Source organism: Palaemon carinicauda, chromosome 14 (genome assembly GCF_036898095.1).
Source record: "Palaemon carinicauda isolate YSFRI2023 chromosome 14, ASM3689809v2, whole genome shotgun sequence".
Taxonomy (NCBI): domain Eukaryota; kingdom Metazoa; phylum Arthropoda; class Malacostraca; order Decapoda; family Palaemonidae; genus Palaemon; species Palaemon carinicauda.
The window spans coordinates 17,271,978-17,290,497 of NC_090738.1; the positions used below are offsets into that span (position 1 = coordinate 17,271,978).

Here is an 18,520-nt window from a genome sequence, read left to right on the forward strand (position 1 = left end):
TCTACAGATTTCCACCTCAACAATATTGTCTAGTTTCACTGTACTGTAATAGCCAACACCTTACCTCACTGCCTAATAATTCTAAGCTACTTGACAAATTATAAGCCTAACTTTTTTAATCCCATTCTGCTACTATGGTCTACACTCATACCTACACGAATTCTTTAAAAACTTTTCACTTCAACCAATACTTTTAATTGTAGAGTATAAATTTCAGTTCTTTTTTAGCCATTACTTTGGTTGCCTCAATCATTCAGTAGCCATAAAAATGTTGATCCTGGATATTAAAGGTTATGAAAAATCAACTCAACTTGACAATTCCAATCTAGAATTTAAGAATATCCCTATCCCCATTGTACTTATATACTTGAATCTTTCCATTTCCTCTTTTAGTGTAATTCTTCTGGTTAACTGATTTCATTTAATTACTTTAGCTCCCCATAAATACTACTCCCAGTCCTGAATTGTGAAAATGCCACATTCACAGAAGAAAAAAAATTAATGATACTACCTTCCCTGTCCAGTTATCCTTACGACACTTCTACAGTCCTCCAACCACCAATCCTTGTTGACCCAAACCCCATTACCTAAATCAGACCCATAAACAGTATCTTTACCTAATTGATTGTGATACTAAAATCGTCCCAGTATTACCGATGTCAATTGTTATGTTACCTCTATTCCTCAAGATACCTCTAATACTGTACTACAATTAGTATATCAACAAGTACTATATAAGTAACATCCCTCAGCAAGTCATACCACAAGAAACATACAGTATTTTAAAAGTAATTCGTATTTTCTTACTATACAAACCATAGTTCTTTAATTCAGCTTGGCTAGAACTTTGTCAAAATTTATAAGTGTCATAGCTTACTGGCAGTCAGCAGGGAAGCCACAGCCCCTTACCAGTAACAATTCTGACCTTCACCTAGGATGGTTGAAGTGGTTAGTGAAATTGGAAGGACAAATACAAACCCTCATCCATTAATAAGAGGCTCTTCCTTATGAGGCAGGAAGTCCCTATAATCATACTATCTGGTTTGGTTTAAAATCCCAGATGTCGACACTGACTCGACAAAGATGTGACCTGACCTACTTACAATCACCGAGTTTGGTTAGGATTCAACTTGAATGCCCTATAATTTGCACCTTGGACTAATCTTAACTAAGGATTCAGCCATCTCAGATACACATTCAGGAGATTAATTTTTTGCAGACTAGCATCATCTGCATATGCAATGAGCTTGGGCCAAGAACAATACCTTAAAGAAACCAGATAGCACATGCCTACACTGACTATTTGCAATTTATTACATAAAAATTCATGTGTGATGCTAAGAAAACACCCACCCACTACAAACAGTTTGAAAACAAGGCAGCACTAACACGGCCAATCATACAAATTTCCTGACCATAATCAAGAGATTTCTGTACAACAATGGAGATTGTAAGGACATCATATGCTCCAAGGCTTTTACTAAAATCAAATTGCAACATTGCTTTCAGCAAACCTATTTAAATGGTAGGGCAAAAAAAATTAAAAAAATTCAAATATGGGAGTTATAGAAATCGGGCAGTAATCAGCTGGACTTCAACTACCACTAATTTTTACATAATGGAGTAACTTTACCAATTCTCCAAGAGCTAGGAAAATTTCTTGGTTACCTGCAGAAAATAACTGCTAGGAGCTAAGGGTAACTATACAATAGCTCCTCCAGCAAATTATAAAATTTAAGTACTCTCAATAAAAAGAGGGAAGTCCAAGGTTTCTTCAGACCGAACTCTCATTTGTACATTAAAAAGTACTGCCAAGATCACAGTGTTTTAAAGTTGAAGTGACAATTTGTCACTTTCCTGCTTTATTTTACAATAAATGGTCCAAGGAGCACCAACAAAATTTTAAGCATTATCACACCTAAGCATCCTAATTAGCCCACAAATAGATATAAAGGGATTTTGACGAAGGAAAAATCTATTTCTGGGAAGAGGCCTGTGACGCCCGGTGAGAAAGGTCCTTCCTTATACCTTTCCTAATATAAATCTTCCAAATTACTAGAGAAAGATAAAAGCATGGAATGCAGAGGTTACAACCCTCGCGCGAACACCTTGTAGGTGTCGTGTATTAAACAAAGGCGTGTGTAAACCACTATTCACAGGTTGTCTTCCATTTAGATAACCCCTTCATCAATGGGGAGGGCCGTGACAGGCCCTAGATAACATGGTTGAACTCTCCAACGACACCTACCACGCGCGCCCTCTAGGACATCCTTCTGCTAGAACATATGGCTTGGCAAGGAAAAAAGAGGGGTGGGGTCCGTGTCAAATAACCGGGAAGGGTTTCACCGGGCGTCACAGGCCTCTTCCCAGAAATAGATTTTTCCTTCGTCAAAATCCCTTTTCTGGGGCGGCCTGTGACGGCCGGTGAGAATGTACCAGAGAATGCCTTCCAAGCCCAATACAATAATAACATAATAAGGAGAAAACAAACACCATGTAAGCCAATAATATAATACTGTAAGTAAACATAAATCATAAACTAGCCATAGGCATAGGGGATGTAATGCTAAAATAATATGAGGACCAGGGATCACCTGAGTGTCCCGTCGTAAAAGGTATCAACCTTACATGTCTAAGCATATCTAAACTTTACAGGAATGGTAATTACAATAACAGTTAAATCATAACAATTAAACATGGCAGAATAACTTAGGGCTAACGAACCACCCAGGAGAGTGGTGACGTGGTGTGAGAGGTGGTCAGGAGGTTGAATTGAATATGGGATTTAGGCATTAAGCCAAGCACTGGGGCATCAAAGGCCATTCAGCGCTATATAACAAAAATCATTCAATCATATCTGTACACTCACACCATTTAGTATCATTTTAACCTTTAATACAAATCGTAACACTTTCATACAATAAAATCTAGATGTGAAATAAATAGCGATTAAAAGGGTAAAATAAATAAATAAATTAATAAAATCAATTATAGCTCGTAATATAACCCAATACTTTGTATAAATTTTCTCAAGTTCAGGGTATTACAGTTTTCCCCCAGTATATCTCTTAACGGTTTGTCCTGGAGTAAATGTGTCCTCCTCTGGAGATTAAAAACAGGACAATCGACTAAAATATGTTTAACATCCATTGTCACTTGACAGGTATTACAAAGAGGGGCCTGTCTCCCTTCCCCACTCTTCATTAAATAATTGTGCGTTGCATGTGTATGGCCAATACGCAGCCTAGTTAAAATAATTGTATCCCTTCTACTTGTAGAATTACAACATGACCATTTATCCACCAATGGGTGGATTTGTTTCAATTTTGTATTGGTGGTCAGTTCAGACCATCGAGCTTGCCACTTATTTTTACAGTAAAGATGAATCTCACTTTTAAGATCTTTGTAAGGAATACTCAAGGGGGATGGATTACTTAGCCCTGAAGCTTCCTTTGCTGCCTTATCAACTTGTTCATTCCCATCCACCCCAACATGGGCAGGGACCCAACAGAAGTGAACACTGATACTCTTCCTAGATTGCAGAAGTACTAACCAGTCCTGCACCTCTTGTACTAGATGATGGCCTGGCATAATTTGTTTTAATGAGAGTAAAACACTATTGGAATCCGTAAAAATTGTATAAAAACTATTTTGGTTGCCATTTTTAAAAATATGTTGGACTGCGAGAATTATTGCGTACAACTCAGCAGTAAAAATTGAACAAGAGGATGGGAGTTTCCTTCTAATAACAATATCCCCCACCACAGCTGCACTTCCAACTCCTGCAGCCGATTTGGAGCCATCTGTAAAAACATGTTTCCCATGATGTTGAGCAGCATGATTTAAAAACTCACTTTTCATTACCCTACTAGGTAAGGTATTTTTCCCTCCTGCCATAAAACATACTTTAACAGGTGGATTACACCAAGGAGGAGACTTGGGATATCCTACCTCTGCTATCTGTGCTGTTAACAAGCCTACTTCTCTAGCATCATTTTTCAGCTGTACTTCCAAAGGCTTAGGCACTCTAGATCTGTTAGGAGCCCGATCTAAAGGCGCCCTAACATATTTACAGTTAGGATTGTTTCTCACAGCAAGGGACCTAGCTAAAAACCTCAAACTCAACTCCTCTCTGCGAATGGAAAGGGGAGGTATGCCAGAATCAACATAGAGACTGTCAATGGGAGATGTTCTGTAAGCACCTGTGCAGATGCGAAGCCCAGCATTGTGAACAATATCAAGTTTTCCAAGTAAAGTCTTTGTAGCTGACCCATATATTTGGCATGCATAGTCTAACTTGCTCAGACACAAAGATGTATAAATTCTAAGCAAAGTTGTTCTATCAGCACCCCAATCAAAATGCGATATCACTTTCAGAATGTTCAGTGACTTCTTAACCCTGATAGATAGGTCATTTATATGGGGACCAAATGTCATTTTCTTGTCGAAAATGACTCCAAGAAACTTGACACTATCCTCATATGGCAAAATACAATCATTTAAGAAAAGAGTGGGGATCTCTTCCCTTTTACGAGTACGAGTAAAGCGAATGGCTTTGGTCTTCTGAGGAGAAAACATGAATCCGCGAGAATTTGCCCATGCGGAAGCAGCATTTATTGCAATTTGAAGATTTTGGCATGCTTGTAGTGCAGATGATCCACTACAATAAATTGCAAAGTCATCGACAAATAGTGATCCTTGTATGCCAGGAGGTATGTGACTAATGAGACTATTAATAGCAACAGCAAACAAGGTCACACTCAATACGCTGCCTTGGGGGACACCTTCTTCTTGCATGTAGGATGAAGATAGTTCTGACCCTACTCTCACTTTAATGGAGCGGTTTGATAAAAATTCTTCAATAAAAGAGAACATATGTCCTCCTATACCCCACGAGGCCAATTGCTTTAAAATACCACCCCTCCAGGTGGTGTCATATGCCTTTTCAAGGTCAAAAAAGACACCCACCACCTGGTTTTGGTTAGAAAAAGCATTTGAAATTTCCCTTGATAACATCAGCAAAGGGTCTAGAGTACTTCGGTTCTTCCTAAAACCAAACTGTCTGTTAGATAAAAGATTTTTTGATTCTAGATACCACACAAGTCTGTTGTTGATCATTCTCTCAAATAGTTTGCATATGCAACTGGTCAAGGATATGGGCCTATAACTAGATGGCAGTTCTGGGTCTTTACCAGACTTGTGGCCTGGAATTACAATTGAAGTATGCCAGGAATCAGGAGATGTATGGGAAGCCCATAGACCATTAAAGGTTTCTAATAAAAATTCCTTGGTATCCACTGGAAGATGTGATATCATTTCATACCGGATGCCATCCTCACCTGGGGCAGTTAAAGAAGAGCTGGAGATAGCATTTTGCATCTCCTCCATACTAAAAGGCAGGTTAAAAGCTTCAGTATTTGAAGAAGCAGGAGGAACAACAGATGTTGATGCTCTAATTTGTTGAAATGCTGGGGAATAGTTGTCAGCACTTGATACATGAGCAAAGTGCTTAGCAAGAACCTCTGCTACATCTTTGGGGTCAGATATATATCTATTATTTTCCCTTAATATTGGTAGAGGCTTAGGGACGAATTTACCTTGAAGTTTTCTAATCTTGTCCCATATTTCCTTTGAAGGAGTTTTGGTATTAATATTAGATATATATTTCTTCCAAGATGCTCTCTTTGCTTTTTTAAAAATTCTTTTTTGTTTGGCACAGGCTCTGAGATATGCTATTCTATCTGCTAAATAGTTTGTCCTCAAGTATCTTCTGAAGCAAGTTCGGGTCACTTTTCTTGCGTTGGCACATTCTTTACTCCACCAAGGAACTACAGAGCGATGAGGTAAACCGCATGTTTTAGGTATAAACTTGCTAGCATTATCATCAATAATATTTTCAAGATGTTGATAGGCATGCACTGGAGATGTAAATTCATCATATTCTTTATCAGTGTGTGAACAGTTTTCATAAGCTGCCCAGTCTGCCTCATCTATCTTCCATTTTGGTGGACACTGAGAAGGAAGATTATGGACATAATTTAACATTATTGGCCAATGGTCACTGCCATGTAGGTGTTCATTTACTGACCAAAGGTAGTCCAATCGAATGGATGAGGAACAGATTGACAAATCAATGGCTGATGTAGAGTTGTGGAATACATCATACCTAGTTGGAGAACCATCATTCATTAGTATTACATCATTGTTGTCGATTAATTCTTCAACAAGATTACCCCATCTATCGCACACATTTCCACCCCATAAAGTATGCTTTGCATTAAAATCACCCATTAAAATAAAAGGGGCAGGAAGCTGATTGATCAAGTCTTGGAGGTCAGAAAGTCTAAGCCTTCTTGGATTACCAGCATGATCTAAGAGGAAAAGTTCTAAGGATGGTTCAATATATAGCGAGCATAAAGTAATTTTTTTCCCGATATGAGTTCTAACTGCACATGCCTGTAGTGGTGTATTGAGTGGGATTGTTTCAAATTTTACAGATTTGTGAATAATAAAACCTGTACCACCTTGAGCTCTTGCAGCTTGCAAAGGAGGGGATCTACAAAGATGATAATTGAGTCCAGGATTAAATGGTTTGTCACCGATCTTGGTTTCCTGTAGGCAAATTACCTTCGTGTCCGAGTCCCTGGTTAAAGTTTTTATTTGCTCAATGCTAGTACTTAGACCTCTGCAATTCCACTGGATGATAGACATTATCTTTTGTTATTATTTTTCTTTGTCTCATTTGTCTTTTGGGACTTTTCAGATGAAGCCATGTAAGGCCTGGAGATGGAAGGCTTTACTAGGCCACCACTCTTCTTTTCTTTCTTTCTAGAATCTTTACAAGTGTCAACCTTAGGATCATGAGCAGTAGGGCACTTACCTGACTTAGATGAAGGTGAGGATGATGGGGACCTTTTCCTCTTTGGAAGATCTTGTTTTCCAATCTCCATCAAATCAGGTAGAGATTCTGCCTGAGACAATACATTTAAGGTGGTGGAAGCCACATTGGCTTCCTTGGAGGATTGTGCTAGAACTTCAACAGTTCGAGCACTTAACCCAGAAGGCTGGGCTACTACCTCTAGGGGAGATGCTCCTATCGGTGACAATACTTTTGGTGTGTTGGACACCATATTGACCTCTTTGGAGGTTTGTGCTCTGGCTTTTATAGCCTGAGCACTTGACCCAGATGGCTGGGCTACTACCACTAAGGGAGATGCACCTGACGGGCCAGGTGCTGCCACTGGTCCCCCTGTGGTAGTAAGGGGTAGTGGATTATAATCTTTTGTTGGCATCTTAACCGCGCGAGCAAAATTAAGTTGCCGATTGAGTAAATGCTTTGCATAACCTACACTTATATGTTCAGCATTTGCTTTCAAGATTGCAGCTTCTTCATTCTTGTATTCTCTACATCTTTTATCATTTGGTTTATGATTATCTTTACAGTTTGCACAGGTTGTATCTCTGTTGCATTGGCCATGTTCTAACAAAGAACAGTTAATACAGATCTTCGTATTATTGCAGTACCGGGAAGGGTGACCGTACTTGAAACAATTGAAGCATTGTAAAGGCCTAGGTTTATATTCTCGAACACGTACTCTTCATTCTCAATAATTATATGATCTGGTATAACAGGGGTTTCAAATGTTAAAACTACCATGCTTGTTTGAGGGATCTTAATTACTTTCCAAACATTAGCAGGGCACATGTCCAGAATTTCTGGTTCTGAGAATTCATATAGATCTTTATCAAAAACTACTCCTTTACCATAGCTGAAGCTCATATGTGGTTTAATATCCTTAATAGGATCAATTTCTGCAATCTTCATGCCACAAAGCATGTGAGCTTGAGTATCTGATTTTGCATTAATCAAAACAGATTGCTTACCGTATCTACTAATATCCTTACTTTTAATTAATCCAACTTTTTTTTGTATAAATTTACTAATCTTATAATAGTTATAATTTTCTATCTTTCCAGATGCAATTATCCATGTTGGGGGCTTGGGGGTTCTTACTTCTGGAAGTCTATGCTCTATTTCTTTTTCCATCCATTCTTCTGGTTTATATACCTCTAGGTGTCTTGGTGCTTTATCACATAAAGCCCCAGAAATCAAACAATTGTCAATTTTTATGCTATCTAAATTTTTATTTGCTTCTAAAGCAATCTCAAAACTTGAAAATGATACCCAAGCTTCCCAAAAGCCTTTACTACCATTAAGCTCCATTAAAATTTCTTTGATTGCCCCAAATCTACAGAAGGCTTCATGAATTATGTCATAGCTACAACCAATTGGTATGTTTTTTAAATGGAGAATTTTCAGATTTTTTGTTGGATCTGGTAATGAGCCAGAACCAGAGAGTAAAGTATTACGGTTATTACAAGCATCATTTTCCACCAGTGCCGATAAATTGTCTTTAACAACACTGGTCAAAGAAGTATTGTTGGAGGAATCCTTTTTATTGCCGAGGTTGTCAACAGAGCTTTCCCTATTTAAACAAGCATAAGTCGTCAACGGTGTCTGGGGTTCGCCATTTGATCCAGGGGTACGGGGAATATTAAGTTTACTCATTAATTATTTTTTCAGGGGGAGGGAAGGGGTCATAATAACAATGAAAAAAAAACAATGGAAAAAAATATAGTTTAAGGGAGAGAAAAAATTAAGACTGTCTGAAATTCCAAAGAAGACACCGTTAGCCTTTCCTGGAATTAATTTCTCCACCAATGACACCTGTGAAAGCTGCTTACCAAATGTCCACTCCCTACCCTACCACAAAGGGATGGTACCACTATGATTAGAGTGGCTCAAGTGTATGCCAAACCCGCTTGATGGGACTGAGAGCATTTCATGAATACAATCATCCCCACTCTAATCATAGTGGCAGGCAAACCGGACAGAATGCCGAGAGTCCTATCTCTATAAAATCGCCAACCCCTGGAATCCGAAGGCCAAATTTCCTAAGAGATAGTTCCGCGTGCCAGTATGGGAATACTGACACTCCTAGGTGTCCAAACATTTTCGGGCAGTTGGCAAGACCACCACAGCTCCCACAATTGATTTTGAAATAAAAACCGGTCATGGATACAATGTCCCCTCTAAAAAACCTGGACAGTGAAATGGGTAAAAGAGTTTTGACAGCAAGGTTGGAGACAGCTGATAATTATGAAGGAGGAATAAGCAATAAGAGGTAATAGAAAAAGAATGAGAGAAATTTAGAGTCAAACTGAGGAAAAGAAATTCCCCAGTTCGAGAGCCCTCTTGCCCGTCACAAGCCTTCAGCACGGGAATGATATGCCGTGCTGAAGCCCAATGACTTCATCAAGGCATTCTCTCGTTAAGAGGGGGTGGTCAGGAGGGAGGAGAGAAGAGATGGAATAAAGAAATAATCAGAGATTAATGGGGGGAGATAAGACTCCCCGCTGCAACCGTAGGGTATTTAAGGGCCTGTAAGTTCTTTAGATAGTGGCGTTTGAAAACCATAGGAGATTTCCAACCCGTGTATTTTTTAAGGTCATCAAAGTCCATGTTCTGGAAGTAATTGATAGAGGTAGCTATTGACCGTATATCATGAGCATGGGGAAATGATTCCGGGTTAGCAAGTTTAATGAAGTAGAGGATTTGTTGTCTGATACCTTGAATGGTCATAGTACCACCTTGTTCCCTGATAAATAAGGGGCCAGACGAGCGGGTGGCAGATCTAGCTAAAAAGGTCCTGAGAGTAGTGACTGGACACAGCGAAGGATCGTGGGGAAGAGAGATGATCTTCCAAGGGGACCACCTATTTTGCGGGTCCTCATTTTTAGCTAGGAAAGCTCTGTCTGGGGTAAGCAGTACTTCGCCTGTAGGGAGGAAATCTATGTTTTCCGGGTTACGTGAGAGCGCTGCTAGTTTTGAGATTCTAGCACCTGAGGCCATAGCTGATAGAAATAACATCTTCCTAAGCAGAGTGATATATAAGAGCAGGACTCGTTGTCAGTGTCCGACGCGAGTTTGAGGACATTGTTCAGAGACCAAGAGACTTTTTGCGGCCGATCCAACGGCCGAAGCCTAGCATATGCTTTTGGAATAGATGAGAAATAGGAATCAGCTAGGTTAATGTTAAACCCAACCAGGAATATCTTCTTCAAAGCTGACTTGATGGTAGTTATAGTGCTAGCTGCCAAGCCCTTGTCAAATAAGAACCTAAAGAACGAGATGGCTAAATTCGGAGTCATACGAGTGTGGTCTGAATTCTTTAGGAAACCTGCTAATTTCTTAACAGCCGAATCATATTGACGAATTGTCGAGTCCCTTTTGTCCGCTTCGATGAAGAGAACGTTTTCCGGGTCAATGTTTGCGTCTTTATGAGCTGCAAACTTCATGAAGTCCACAAAGTTAGGGTTTTGGCTATCCTTGAGGAATCTGACACAGTCTGTGTTTGAATTACTTGGGTTAGTTTGGGGAATGAAATCCGGAAGGGTCGGAGTATCAGCTCGAGGAGGAGAGGAAACCAACTGCTCTTTGGCCAGTGAGGTGCTACTAAGGCCACTGTCCCCCGGAAGGAGCGTAGTTTGTGCAATACTTTCATTAGAAGATTCACTGGTGGAAATAGGTAAATCTTCCTCCAATGGCTCCAATCCAGGATTAATGCGTCTATGGCATAAGTCTGAGGGTCCATGTTTGGTGTCACATAACAAGGAAGTTTGTGATTCATCTGAGTTGCGAATAGATCTACCTGAAGGCCCGGAACCAGCCTGAGTATCTACCGGAATGAAATTATGTCCAGAGACCATTCTGATTCCAGTGGTTTCGTCCTGGATAGTGAGTCCGCTATCACATTCTGGACTCCCGCTAGGTGGATTGCTGACAGGAACCAGTTCTTTTCTGCTACCAAGGCGAAGATAGCGACCAGGATCTGATTCAGGTTGGGCGACTTGGATCCTCCTCTGTTGATGCAGTGTACTACGGCTGTTGCACTCCAGGGCTGACCGAGCCCAAATAAGCCAATCGTCTAGATAAGCAACGATCTGAATCCCTTGGTTCCTGAGTTGTTCTAACACTCTCTCCCAGTTTCGTGAATATCCTGGGTGCAATGTTGAGGCCGAAGGGCATGACTTTGAATGCAAAGGCTTTCCTGCCTAGACGGAAACCTTGGTAAGGAGAGAAGTTTCGAGCTATTGGTACGTGATAATAGGCGTCGGTAAGATCGATAGAGGTGGTGACGGCCCCACGGGGAAGCAGGGTACGTACCTGAGAGATGGTCAACATCCGGAACTTGTCGCAGAGGATGTAAGAATTTAGCTTTGACAAGTCCAGGACCACTCTCAATGCCGACGAGCCTTTCTTCGGAACTGTGAACAGGCGGCCTTGGAACTTAAGCGATAGAACCCGTTTGATTGCTTTTTTCTGTAGTAACTCTGTGGTGTACTCTCTCAGAATGGTTGTGGGTCTCTGGAAGAAGGTCACTGGTGGAGGAGGAGAACCTTGTGACCATTTCCACCCCAAGCCTTTGGAGACTATGCTGTGAGCCCACGGACTGAAGGTCCAACGGTCTCGAAAGTGGTAAAGTCTCCCCCCTACCGGAACTATATCATTGCAAGGGAGTGAATCTAGGTTCTTTTCCTCCTCGCAAACCCCTTGTCCTAGGTCCGCCTCGTTGACGGAACTGTCCTCTAGCCCTGTAGCTACCTCTCTGGTGTCCACGAAAGGGACCTGAGGGTCCGTAGCTAGGGTTGTATGCGGGTGAGGGCATCCAAACGGGGTTGGGTTGGGTACCTGGGGGAGCAGTGAGGTAGACCACCTGTTGAGGGTGTTTCGGCTGTAGAGGAGACGAAGCAGTGGGAGACTGTTTAGACGAGTGGGCAATCGGCGATTGTTGGTAGTGACCTCGGCTCGTCTTGTAAGGGGCAAACCTCTGTTTCTTCCTGAAGAAGGTTTGTTTTTGACCTTCAACCCTCTTTTTGGCAGTGAGGCCCCACCTCACTTGCAAATTTTGATTTGCTCTCGCAGCGTCTTGTAGTACCTTGTTCACCTCCTCCTGAGGAAAAAGGTTCTTACCCCAGCAGGGGGAAGCTATCAGCCTATTCGGTTCATGCCTGATCGAGGCCTCAGATAGAACGTGCTTCCTGCAACTAACCCGAGCCGAACAAAACTCGTGTAAGTCGATTTGGAAGGACAGAGACAGGTTCTTTGTGAATACCCGGAACAAGGTATCGGTCGGATAAAGTGAGGTTAGGGACTCCACGGAGGTAATGGAGTGGAGAGACCTAGCTAACCTATTCCGTGCCTCAAACTCAGTCTTGAGAAGAATATCTGGTAATTTAGGAAGCTTCTCGGAGAACAGATTAGAGGCACAGTCTGGGTCTAACTTCCCTACTGTGAAAGTAGCGGGGGCATCATCCCAGATAGTAACGGTACTCGGAATGAGCAAGGAGGTGGGATCGGTCTCTTTAAGAGCCGGCATGGCAGAACCTTCTTTGATAGCCTGAAAAGTAAGAGCTGCCACTTTATCTGTAATAGGCAAGGTAATAACTGGAGAAGCTGTAAATATGGTGTAGGCTCCTTTGTGTGGGGTGAGCTTGGAATTAGCGCACCCCCAGTCTGACAACGTCCTGGCCCAGAAAGCTTGGGCCTGCTCTTTAGGGAATATTACCGTTTCCTTCGGTACCTTGTCTAACCTAACCAAGGCATGTTCTTTCAATCGGACGAAGCCGTTGAATGGGAATTCTAGTCCCGGAGGGTAAAATTCTAAGTCCTTTAGAGGACGAGTGCCTATGCCCTCTAGAGTTATGGCACCATCAATATATGGAGCATGTAAGGCAAACCTCCAAGGGCTGTTTTTCTCGAAGGGAGGTAACTTCGATGCGTCCGGGGCTGAAGGAGGGGGCATCTGAGTTCCGGAACGGATGAGACTTGCCACCATATCTTTGAGCTCCGTCATAGCTCCTCGGTCTGCCCTAGACTGTTGAAGATATTGTTGTATCTGTTCTTTCACAATATCCCTGACCATGGTGGCGGATAAAGGGGCTCCCGAGCCTGATCCTCTAACGAAGCCCTGGACTTAGTGGACTTTGACTTCTTAGGAGTCACGGTTTTAGGTATAGTAATATGAACATCAGGATCCTTTGAGGGTCCCGGAACCGGTGACACTGATAATGGCAAAGCTGAAGGCTTAAAGGTACGTAGTGGCTTCACCTTGGGTCGTACAGGAACGGAGGGACCTCGAGGAGAAGCCGTAGGGTTATCAAAGCCGTGAAAGGAAGTAGTAGAGGAAGGAGTGTGGGGTGAAAGGGGGTCCACCAACTCAACACCACCTACCTGCTCATCCATGGGTTCCTCGTCTAGACCTAGGTAGGGCTCGGCCTCCGTCACTAAAACCTCTTCCTCAGTTAGAATGGTTGCTCTAACCACTTCAATTAACGGGGCCGCTGTCTCCGGTGGAACTGCTGCAGTAGTAGAGCCTGGGAATAGGCGAGAAGCCATGTCTCCATCAAGGAGATAGGGTGCGCCAGCCGGCGCATTCCTCCCAAACCCTGGCACCCAAGGCCGGAGAGTAGCTCTCGCCTCCCTGAGAGATTCATCATCAGCCTGAAAGAGGAGAGGGGGAATTAATGATGAAGCCAAAACTGAAGTCAATATATAAAGAGCAATTAATTCTTTGCAAAGGATATTAACAGGGACACTAGAACCAACTTACCTCCTCGCTCAGGAGTAGGGCTGACAGCTCATAGCAGAGCATGCATGACTCCGGAAACCATATCGTATAAGGGGCTTGTCCCGGTTCCCGAGAGAAGGATATGGCGCAATGGGCATGGGCCCGGCATAGATCATGGCCCATGGGATCAGTAAAGGCAGCGGAGCAGCCCCTGGCAGTGCAGCGGACTTTCTGTAAAAAGAAAGAAGACACAAGTCTGGATGTTCCTTGAGATTCTTGTCATTGACTTATGAATCAGAAACACTTAAATCTTAATTATGTGTGAGTATGGTAGTAGCTAACACCTTAATAAATTAAGAAATTATAATAGAAACCAGTAACCACGTAGCATGAATCTCTAAACTTCATCGGTATCACACTGTTAACTCCGGTTCTGGACTCCTGCTTGATCTCTGTTTTTACCGGAGGTCCGGTAGCAAAGGCCCGTCATCGTGATATCGTGACCGTCTCCGGTACGATAACATTAACCTCAATGAATGAGTTATCTCCAGTGAAGCCGGAGATACGATGAAAACGGGGGCCTTAACTGTGTAATTGTGATCAAACATGACAAAGGTTCGTGTGTAAAAGGCTTCAGCTGGAGTCCGAGTGCCGGATTTCACCGTTGCACTCCAAAAATCTGCTCCGGAACGATAATTAGTTGTCACCCAATGAGTATCCATTATAGCGGACCATTATAGCGGAGCATAACTCAAGGCGGAGCTAAGCATAACTCAAGGCGGAGCTAACGGTATAAAACGACCCCAATTAATGACTCATACACTAACGTACCTAATAATAGTGTTAGCTATATTAACAGTAACCACATCAATAAATCGTTTATAATATTAAACGTACTATCATCAATTCTGATACTGAGAGGAGGCCTGAATAACCCGTGATCGTATAAAAACGGAGAACGGGAAATTCACCTCTCTTACTCAGAATAACGACAACGTAACAAACAAGGATATAGTCTAAAACGAACCCTCCAGGGTACAAATTAACAGACTAAATCGCTAAGCTTTAAATCGCTACTATGCTTTAAAACGCTATCTTTAAATCGCTATTCTTCGTAGGTCCAAATTGGACTTGCAAGCAAATAAATACCATAGTAAAAACTAATAATAATTAATGATAACATAAAAGGCCATAAAACGTAAGTGATATAACCTAGCTGAGAGTACCAGATGGGCAAAAATAACTAGAAAATTTACCGAAGCGAACATACCCAAAATGGCTGCCGATACCTCGGCAGGACAGTCGCTTCCAAAACTAAAAACCACCATAATGGATACAGAACAAATGCCCGGTACTGTCAAAAGCTGCCAAAACAAACTATGGTACTTAACATTGGTAAGGGTGAAGTAACAACGTCAGTCATGTTGAAATAACGAGAAACTCTTCGAAAAAACACTGTGCCCAAAAAAAACTCTGCTTGATGCAAGTCCAATTACAGAAGGATGTCCTAGAGGGCGCGCGTGGTAGGTGTCGTTGGAGAGTTCAACCATGTTATCTAGGGCCTGTCACGGCCCTCCCCATTGATGAAGGGGTTATCTAAATGGAAGACAACCTGTGAATAGTGGTTTACACACGCCTTTGTTTAATACACGACACCTACAAGGTGTTCGCGCGAGGGTTGTAACCTCTGCATTCCATGCTTTTATCTTTCTCTAGTATATTTGGAAGATTTATATTAGGAAAGGTATAAGGAAGGACCTTTCTCACCGGCCGTCACAGGCCGCCCCAGAAAACCATCTTAAAAGCATTGTTGAAAGAATCTGTGGGTAGAGAATCTGCAACTTCAATGTGCACAGCGTGAGAATACATACACACAAACAAGACTTCATCTCTTGACTGCTTTCCTGCCCTGTTTTACAATAAATGGTCCGGAGAGCAACAAAATTTGTAGCATTATCACCTAAACATCCTAATTGGCCCACGAAGATATAAACCGTATTGGAGCATTGATTAAAGAATCTGCTGATAGAGAATCTGCAACTTCCAGGTGCACAGCATGAGAATACATACACACAAACAAGACTCCATATCTTGACTGCTTTCCTGCCCTATTTTACAATGAATGGTCCAAAAAAGTCACAAGAACAAGACAAGAAGCACAGATGGGTTTACACAATCTGGATCACTCATTTCTTGATCCACGAGCTCCCCTCTGTTCCTTCTACGGACAACACACTTTAAAAGAAAACTAGCAACTGCTGAATTGGCATTCATGATCCAGTAACCCTGAGATTAATTAATTTAAAAGTTTTCAGGCATCCTAACATCTAAGGTCATTGACACCGATATTTATTGTGTAAAAAATATAAGAATTTTCAATCAAAACCATAAAAGCTGAATGTCATTATAGAAGTTGAATAGTTTTCAGAAGACCTGTTTCTGAAACCTAAAAATGCCACTCGCATAGTAGAACATGTCCAAGAATCTTGGCAAGGATGAAACTGCCATCCTCACCTCGAGCCTCAAACATATCTATCTCTCAAGTTGTTATAATTGGGGCATTCAGTCAAATGCCTCACTGCTAAAGCTACTAAACAGTCGTCGCAATACGGTTGGTGTTATCCCTTCAGCAGAAACTCAAGTATCAACCGAGTGTGACCAATAACGAGACGGCAAAGACACTTCTCCCATTTTCGGGGCATCATATTATACCGCCAAGGAGATATGACCTTTGTTACTTCTCTCATTTTATTGCTATCTAGACTATCCCAGTGCTGTTGCCATTTATTGCAAAACAATTTCTTGATGTTAGGAAATCATTACAGGGAATGGGATACCTTCTGTGCAGCAACTCGGAGGCAGCATTCTTCGCCAGTTTAACTGCCTTCTCATTCCCAGACCCATCTACATGTGCTAGAACCCAACAAAATCGAACCATTATACCTCTCAGTCCAATAATATAAAGACATTTTAAAATCTCTAAAACTAAAGGGTTACTAGAATTAAAAACATCTAAACCTTGAAGGACACTCCTTGCACCACTATAAATTGTAAAATTACCCTCCTTTTCAAATGCTATTTTCTCAATATAGGTTAGTATGCCATACAGTTAGGCAGTAAATAAGGAAGCTGTTAGAGAAAGAGCACCTCTACAATTAAAACCATTACCATGTACTCCAATTCCAATGCCAGCATCAGATTTGGAGCCATCAGTATATATAAAAGTCGATCCCTTATGTTCTACATTATGTTCCATAAAAAGACCTGGATTCTCAGTCATATTCTCAACTCCAATAAAGTATTTACAAAAAGATACCTCAGGTAATTACCATAGGTGGTGTTGTTGATACTTCAAATGGAAGCACCTTAATTCTAATTATATCCAGATTGTTTGATAATTGTTTCACCCGAAACCCAAAAGGTTGAGGAGATTTTGGATGTAACTCATAGTATGTTGAGTGCCTTACAAGGCTTGCAGTCAGAAAGGCTGAAGAATTAGGGAGTATGCAATCTAAACCAATACTGAATAATAAAGGGATTTTGACGAAGGAAAAATCTATTTCTGGGAAGAGGCCTGTGACGCCCGGTGAAAAGGGTCCTTCTTTACACTTTTCTAATATAAATCTTCCAAATATACTAGAAAAAGATAAAGCATGGAATACACAGGTTACTACCCTCGCGCGATCACCTTGTGGGTGTCGTGTATACAACAAGGGCGTGTGGAAACCACTATTCACAGTTCCATTTAGATAATCCCTTCATCAAAGGGGAGGACCGTGACAGGCCCTAGAGAACACGGTTGGACTACCCCACCGACACCTACCACGCGCGCCCTCCAGGACATCCTTCTGCTAGAACATATGGCTTGGCAAGGAAAAAAGGGGGTGGGTCCGTACCAAACAACCGGGAAGGGTTTCACCGGGCGTCACAGGCCTCTTCCCAGAAATAGATTTTTCCTTCATCAAAATCCCTTTTCTGGGGCAGCCTGTGACGGCCGGTGAAAATGTACCAGAGAATGCCTTCCAAGCCCAATACAATAATAACATAATAAGGAGAAAACAAACACCATGTAAGCCAATAATATAATACTGTAAGTAAACACAAAATTACAAACTAGCCAAAGTCAAAGGGGACGTAAGGCTAAAATAATTATGAAGACAAGGAATCACATGAGTGTCCAGTCGCAAAAGGTATCAATCTTACATGTCTAAGCATATCTAAACATTAAAGGAATGGTAAATACAACAACAGTTAAATCATAGGAATTAAACATGGTAAATAACTTAGGGCTAACGAACCACCCAGGAGTGGCGACGTGGTGTGAGAGGTGGGTAGGAGGGAAGAGATGGAATAAAGAAATAATCAGAGATTAATGGGGAGAGATAAGACTCCCCGCTGCAACCGTAGGGTATTTAAGGGCCTGTAAGTTCTTTAGATAGTGGCGTTTGAAAACCATAGGAGATTTCCAACCCGTATATTTTTTAAGGTCATCAAAGTCCATGTTCTGGAAGTAATTGATAGAGGTAGCTATTGACCGTATATCATGAGCATGGGGAAATGATTCCGAGTTAGCATGTTTAATGAAGTAGAGGATTTGTTGTCTGATACCTTGAATGTTCATAGTACCCCCTTGTTCCCTGATAAATAAGGGGGCAGACGAGCAGGTGGCAGATCTAGCTAAAAAGGTCCTGAGAGTAGTGACTGGACACAGCGAAGGATCCTGGGGAAGAGATAATCTTCCAAGGGGACCACCTATTTTGCAGGTCCTCATTTTTAGCTAGGAAAGCTCTATCTGGAGAAAGCAGTACTTCGCCTGTAGGGAGGAAATCTATGTTTTCTGGGTTACGTGAGAGAGCTGCTAGTTCTGAGATTCTAGCACCTGAGGCCAT

The 18,520-nt window shown here is 41.7% G+C and overlaps 1 protein-coding gene across 4 annotated transcripts in view; it reads right to left on the reverse strand.

The window, feature by feature from the left end:
• Nucleotides 1-18,520, reverse strand: part of LOC137653446 (uncharacterized) — a 245,199-nt gene that overhangs the window by 186,964 nt on the left and 39,715 nt on the right. The window lies entirely within an intron of this gene.